Source organism: Pseudophryne corroboree, chromosome 8, assembly GCF_028390025.1.
Source record: "Pseudophryne corroboree isolate aPseCor3 chromosome 8, aPseCor3.hap2, whole genome shotgun sequence".
NCBI lineage: Eukaryota > Metazoa > Chordata > Amphibia > Anura > Myobatrachidae > Pseudophryne > Pseudophryne corroboree.
In genome coordinates, this window is record NC_086451.1 from 176,091,668 (window position 1) to 176,099,766 (window position 8,099).

An 8,099-nucleotide genomic window follows, 5' to 3' on the forward strand; every position below is an offset into this window, starting at 1 on the left:
AATTCAAGCTGGAAAGATGATTTTAATATATCACTTGTACATTTTGTATTGCTCTTCTGGTGACAATGTAGTTTGTTTTTGTCAATTACCCTTTTAATAATAGGGTAAAGAAAATTAAGTGGCTTTTTTAAAGAAAACTATACTGTCAATATACTATTAAAACAAATTAAAATGGTAAAAGTTATTGTACTTTAAGTAAAAATAAAAGAGCAAAAATATCAATCCCAGTTTTGATTACTTAAATTAACAAAAAAAAATGCATATAGCAAAGGATAGTTTCAATCTGCCTACCTCTGGGTTATGGGCCCAGCATGCTTCCATTGCAGTACTCTGCTGCACATGTAAGTGCAAGAGATCCTGAAGCACTCAGTCATCATGGGAAAGTACCAATGTGTTTCTTCGTTGGTTGATGGAAGAAACATCTTACAAAAACTCTCCAGATTATTGACTTTTTAAAGTTTTTCTAGGAAACGTTCTAGATGTATGCTTATTAGCCTTTGTCAGTATGTACTTTTTGCGAAGTGTCTCTGTGGCGCAATCGGTTAGTGTGTCCGGCTACTAACCAAAAGGTTGGTGGTTCAATCCCACCCAGGGACGTAATTGACCTTGTTATCAGATTTTGGTGATCTTTAAGTAGACAAGTCAAAATTTCAAACCCCCTGTTATGGTGTAGGGTACCTGGCCTTTTCTGATGTAATCAGAGTTAGATTTGATTCAGTGATTTAATAAAAACAGCTAGGAAGCACAATTTAGCAGTGGGTTGCAGAGAAAAAGAAATATGCTGGCAAAAAAAATCCAATTGAGTGATTAAACAGCTCTTCATTTTCTGGCTTTATTTTTATGCTAACAAATTTGTTCTCTGAAAAGTGTCCACAAAGCCAAGTCTCTGATTAACACCTTTGTAGGGATGGTTTTTCACCTATTACTAAATTAAACTTGCTTCATTGGAAAGGCAGCAAGATGCATCCTCAATTCAATGTCTACTGAAATAATACAGGTTGACACCAGGAAACATTAACGCCACTGTATCCTTGCTGCTTTCTCATGTGGAAGTCTGTTTAATGTGAAAACAAGGTGATATCTAATTAGCACACAGGTAAGGAATTAAGAAAATCTTTATTTAAGGGTGAAGATGTTTCTCACAAAATCGTTGCCCCAATGCATCATTGAAATTCAAGCTGGAAAGATGATTTTAATATATCACTTGTACATTTTGTATTGCTCTTCTGGTGACAATGTAGTTTGTTTTTGTCAATTACCATTTTAATAATAGGGTAAAGAAAATTAAGTGGATTTTTGAAAGAAAACAATACTGTCAATATACTATTAAAACAAATTAAAATGGTAAAAGTTATTGTACTTTAAGTAAAAATAAAAGAGCCAAAATATCAATCCCAGTTTTGGATTACTTTAATTAACAAAAAAAAATGCATATAGCAAAGGATAGTTTCAATCTGCCTACCGCTGGGTTATGGGCCCAGCATGCTGCCATTGCTGTACTCTGCTGCACATGTAAGTGCAAGAGATCCTGAAGCACTCACTCATCATGGGAAAGTACCAATGTGTTTCTTCGTTGGTTGATGGAAGAAACATTTTACAAAAACTCTCCAGATTATTGACTTTTTAAAGTTTTTCTAGGAAACGTTTTAGATGAATGCTTATTAGCCTTTGTCAGTATGGACTTTTGCAAAGTGTCTTTGTGGCGCAATCAGTTAGTGTGCACGGCTATTAACCAAAAGGTTGGTGGTTCAATCCCACCCAGGGACGTAATTGACCTTGTTATCAGATTTTGGTGATCTTTAAGTAGACAAGTCAAAATTTCAAATCCCCCTGTTCTGGTGTAGGGTACCTGGCCTTCTCTGATGTAATCAGAGTTAGATTTGATTCAGTGATTTTATAAAAACAGCTAGGAAGCACAATTTAGCAGTGGGTTGCAGAGAAAAAGAAATATGCTGGCAAAAAAAATCCAATTGAGTGATTAAACAGCTCTTAATTTTCTGGCTTTATTTTTATGCTAACAAATTTGTTCTCTGAAAAGTGTCCACAAAGCCAAGTCTCTGATTAACACCTTTGTAAGGATGGTTTTTAACCTATTACTAAATTAAACTTGCTTCATTGGAAAGGCAGCAAGATGCATCCTCATTTCAATGTCTACTGAAATAATACAGGTTGACACCAGGAAACATTAACGCCACTGCATCCTTGCTGCTTTCTCATGTGGAAGTCTGTTTAATGTGAAAACAAGGTGATATCTAATTAGCACACAGGTAAGGAATTAAGAAAATCTTTATTTAAGGGTGAAAATGTTTCTCACAAAATCGTTGCCCCAATGCATCATTGAAATTCAAGCTGGAAAGATGATTTTAATATATCACTTGTACATTTTGTATTGCTCTTCTGGTGACAATGTAGTTTGTTTTTGTCAATTACCCTTTTAATAATAGGGTAAAGAAAATTAAGTGGCTTTTTTAAAGAAAACTATACTGTCAATATACTATTAAAACAAATTAAAATGGTAAAAGTTATTGTACTTTAAGTAAAAATAAAAGAGCAAAAATATCAATCCCAGTTTTGATTACTTAAATTAACAAAAAAAAATGCATATAGCAAAGGATAGTTTCAATCTGCCTACCTCTGGGTTATGGGCCCAGCATGCTTCCATTGCAGTACTCTGCTGCACATGTAAGTGCAAGAGATCCTGAAGCACTCAGTCATCATGGGAAAGTACCAATGTGTTTCTTCGTTGGTTGATGGAAGAAACATTTTACAAAAACTCTCCAGATTATTGACTTTTTAAAGTTTTTCTAGGAAACGTTCTAGATGTATGCTTATTAGCCTTTGTCAGTATGTACTTTTTGGGAAGTGTCTCTGTGGCGCAATCGGTTAGTGTGTCCGGCTACTAACCAAAAGGTTGGTGGTTCAATCACAACCAGGGACGTAATTGACCTTGTTATCAGATTTTGGTGATCTTTAAGTAGACAAGTCAAAATTTCAAACCCCCTGTTATGGTGTAGGGTACCTGGCCTTCTCCGATGTAATAAGAGTTAGATTTGATTCAGTGATTTTATAAAAACAGCTAGGAAGCACAATTTAGCAGTGGGTTGCAGAGAAAAAGAAATATGCTGGCAAAAAAAATCCAATTGAGTGATTAAACAGCTCTTCATTTTCTGGCTTTATTTTTATGCTAACAAATTTGTTCTCTGAAAAGTGTCCACAAAGCCAAGTCTCTGATTAACACCTTTGTAGGAATGTTTTTTCACCTATTACTAAATTAAACTTGCTTCATTGGAAAGGCAGCAAGATGCATCCTCATTTCAATGTCTACTGAAATAATACAGGTTGACACCAGGAAACATTAACGCCACTGCATCCTTGCTGCTTTCTCATGTAGAAGTCTGTTTAATGTGAAAACAAGGTGATATCTAATTAGCACACATGTAAGGAATTAAGAAAATCTTTATTTAAGGGTGAAGATGTTTCTCACAAAATCGTTGCCCCAATGCATCATTGAAATTCAAGCTGGAAAGATGATTTTAATATATCACTTGTACATTTTGTATTGTTCTTCTGGTGACAATGTAGTTTGTTTTTGTCAATTACCCTTTTAATAATAGGGTAAAGAAAATTAAGTGGATTTTTTAAAGAAAACTATACTGTCAATATACTATTAAAACAAATTAAAATGGTAAAAGTTATTGTACTTTAAGTAAAAATAAAAGAGCAAAAATATCAATCCCAGTTTTGATTACTTAAATTAACAAAAAAAAAATGCATATAGCAAAGGATAGTTTCAATCTGCCTACCTCTGGGTTATGGGCCCAGCATGCTTCCATTGCAGTACTCTGCTGCACATGTAAGTGCAAGAGATCCTGAAGCACTCACTCATCATGGGAAAGTACCAATGTGTTTCTTCATTGGTTGATGGAAGAAACATCTTACAAAAACTCTCCAGATTATTGACTTTTTAAAGTTTTTCTAGGAAACGTTCTAGATGTATGCTTATTAGACTTTGTCAGTATATACTTTTTGCAAAGTGTCTCTGTGGCGCAATCGGTTAGTGTGTCCGGCTACTAACCAAAAGGTTGGTGGTTCAATCTCAACCAGGAATGTAATTGACCTTGTTATCAGATTTTGGTGATCTTTAAGTAGACAAGTCAAAATTTCAAACCCCCTGTTATGGTGTAGGGTACCTGGCCTTCTCTGATGTAGTTAGATTTGATTCAGTGATTTTATAAAAACAGCTAGGAAGCACAATTTAGCAGTGGGTTGCAGAGAAAAAGAAATATGCTGGCAAAAAAAATCCAATTGAGTGATTAAACAGCTCTTCATTTTCTGGCTTTATTTTTATGCTAACAAATTTGTTCTTTGAAAAGTGTCCACAAAGCCAAGTCTCTGATTAACACCTTTGTAGGGATGGTTTTTCACCTATTACTAAATTAAACTTGCTTCATTGGAAAGGCAGCAAGATGCATCCTCAATTCAATGTCTACTGAAATAATACAGGTTGACACCAGGAAACATTAACGCCACTGTATCCTTGCTGCTTTCTCATGTGGAAGTCTGTTTAATGTGAAAACAAGGTGATATCTAATTAGCACACAGGTAAGGAATTAAGAAAATCTTTATTTAAGGGTGAAGATGTTTCTCACAAAATCGTTGCCCCAATGCATCATTGAAATTCAAGCTGGAAAGATGATTTTAATATATCACTTGTACATTTTGTATTGCTCTTCTGGTGACAATGTAGTTTGTTTTTGTCAATTACCATTTTAATAATAGGGTAAAGAAAATTAAGTGGGTTTTTGAAAGAAAACAATACTGTCAATATACTATTAAAACAAATTAAAATGGTAAAAGTTATTGTACTTTAAGTAAAAATAAAAGAGCCAAAATATCAATCCCAGTTTTGGATTACTTTAATTAACAAAAAAAAATGCATATAGCAAAGGATAGTTTCAATCTGCCTACCGCTGGGTTATGGGCCCAGCATGCTTCCATTGCTGTACTCTGCTGCACATGTAAGTGCAAGAGATCCTGAAGCACTCACTCATCATGGGAAAGTACCAATGTGTTTCTTCGTTGGTTGATGGAAGAAACATTTTACAAAACCTCTCCAGATTATTGACTTTTTAAAGTTTTTCTAGGAAACGTTTTAGATGAATGCTTATTAGCCTTTGTCAGTAAGTACTTTTGCAAAGTGTCTTTGTGGCGCAATCAGTTAGTGTGCACGGCTATTAACCAAAAGGTTGGTGGTTCAATCCCACCCAGGGACGTAATTGACCTTGTTATCAGATTTTGGTGATCTTTAAGTAGACAAGTCAAAATTTCAAATCCCCCTGTTCTGGTGTAGGGTACCTGGCCTTCTCTGATGTAATCAGAGTTAGATTTGATTCAGTGATTTTATAAAAACAGCTAGGAAGCACAATTTAGCAGTGGGTTGCAGAGAAAAAGAAATATGCTGGCAAAAAAAATCCAATTGAGTGATTAAACAGCTCTTAATTTTCTGGCTTTATTTTTATGCTAACAAATTTGTTCTCTGAAAAGTGTCCACAAAGCCAAGTCTCTGATTAACACCTTTGTAAGGATGGTTTTTAACCTATTACTAAATTAAACTTGCTTCATTGGAAAGGCAGCAAGATGCATCCTCATTTCAATGTCTACTGAAATAATACAGGTTGACACCAGGAAACATTAACGCCACTGCATCCTTGCTGCTTTCTCATGTGGAAGTCTGTTTAATGTGAAAACAAGGTGATATATAATTAGCACACAGGTAAGGAATTAAGAAAATCTTTATTTAAGGGTGAAAATGTTTCTCACAAAATCGTTGCCCCAATGCATCATTGAAATTCAAGCTGGAAAGATGATTTTAATATATCACTTGTACATTTTGTATTGCTCTTCTGGTGACAATGTAGTTTGTTTTTGTCAATTACCATTTTAATAATAGGGTAAAGAAAATTAAGTGGATTTTTGAAAGAAAACAATACTGTCAATATACTATTAAAACAAATTAAAATGGTAAAAGTTATTGTACTTTAAGTAAAAATAAAAGAGCCAAAATATCAATCCCAGTTTTGGATTACTTTAATTAACAAAAAAAAATGCATATAGCAGAGGATAGTTTCAATCTGCCTACCGCTGGGTTATGGGCCCAGCATGCTTCTATTGCTGTACTCTGCTGCACATGTAAGTGCAAGAGATCCTGAAGCACTCACTCATCATGGGAAAGTACCAATGTGTTTCTTCGTTGGTTGATGGAAGAAACATTTTACAAAAACTCTCCAGATTATTGACTTTTTAAAGTTTTTCTAGGAAATGTTTTAGATGAATGCTTATTAGCCTTTGTCAGTAAGAACTTTTGCAAAGTGTCTTTGTGGCGCAATCAGTTAGTGTGCATGGCTATTAACCAAAAGGTTGGTGGTTCAATCCCACCCAGGGACGTAATTGACCTTGTTATCAGATTTTGGTGATCTTTAAGAAGACAAGTCAAAATTTCAAATCCCCCTTTTCTGGTGTAGGGTACCTGTCCTTCTCTGATGTAATCAGAGTTAGATTTGATTCAGTGATTTTATAAAAACAGCTAGGAAGCACAATTTAGCAGTGGGTTGCAGAGAAAAAGAAATATGCTGGCAAAAAAAATCCAATTGAGTGATTAAACAGCTCCTAATTTTCTGGCTTTATTTTTATGCTAACAAATTTGTTCTCTGAAAAGTGTCCACAAAGCCAAGTCTCTGATTAACACCTTTGTAAGGATGGTTTTTCACCTATTACTAAATTAAACTTGCTTCATTGGAAAGGCAGCAAGATGCATCCTCATTTCAATGTCTACTGAAATAATACAGGTTGACACCAGGAAACATTAACGCCACGTGGAAGTCTGTTTAATGTGAAAACAAGGTGATATCTAATTAGCACACAGGTAAGGAATTAAGAAAATCTTTATTTAAGGGTGAAAATGTTTCTCACAAAATCGTTGCCCCAATGCATCATTGAAATTCAAGCTGGAAAGATGATTTTAATATATCACTTGTACATTTTGTATTGCTCTTCTGGTGACAATGTAGTTTGTTTTTGTCAATTACCATTTTAATAATAGGGTAAAGAAAATTAAGTGGATTTTTAAAAGAAAACAATACTTTCAATATACTATTAAAACAAATTAAAATGGTAAAAGTTATTGTACTTTAATGAAAAATAAAAGAGCAAAAATATCAATCCCAGTTTTGGATTACTTTAATTAACAAAAAAAATGCATATAGCAGAGGATAGTTTTAATCTGCCTACCTCTGGGTTATGGGCCCAGCATGCTTCCATTGCAGTACTCTGCTGCACATGTAAGTGCAAGAGATCCTGAAGCACTCACTCATCATGGGAAAGTACCAATGTGTTTCTTCGTTGGTGGATGGAAGAAACATCTTACAAAAACTCTCCAGATTATTGACTTTTTAAAGTTTTTCTAGGAAACGTTTTAGATGAATGCTTATTAGCCTTTGTCAGTATGTACTTTTGCAAAGTGTCTCTGTGGCGCAATCAGTTAGTGTGTACGGCTATAAACCAAAAGGTTGGTGGTTCAATCCCACCCAGGGACGTAATTGACCTTGTTATCAGATTTTGGTGATCTTTAAGTAGACAAGTCAAAATTTCAAATCCCCTCTTATGGTGTAGGGTACCTGGCCTTCTCTGATGTAATCAGAGTTAGATTTGATTCAGTGATTTTATAAAAACAGCTAGGAAGCACAATTTAGCAGTGGGTTGCAGAGAAAAAGAAATATGCTGGCAAAAAAATCCAATTGAGTGATTAAACAGCTCTTCATTTTCTGGCTTTATTTTTATGCTAACAAATATGTTCTCTGAAAAGTGTCCACAAAGCCAAGTCTCTGATGAACACCTTTGTAAGGATGGTTTTTCACCTATTACTAAATTAAACTTGCTTCATTGGAAAGGCAGCAAGATGCATCCTCATTTCAATGTCTACTGAAATAATACAGGTTGACACCAGGAAACATTAACGCCAATGCATCCTTGCTGCTTTCTCATGTGGAAGACTGTTTAATGTGAAAACAAGGTGATATCTAATTAGCACACAGGTAAGGAAT

At 34.7% G+C, this 8,099-nt stretch overlaps 1 non-coding gene across 1 annotated transcript; it reads left to right on the forward strand.

The window, feature by feature from the left end:
* Positions 1-523: 523 nt before the first annotated feature.
* On the forward strand, positions 524-597 carry TRNAS-ACU (transfer RNA serine (anticodon ACU)). The gene has a single exon. It is a non-coding gene; the product is annotated as a tRNA-Ser (tRNA).
* Positions 598-8,099: the final 7,502 nt, after the last annotated feature.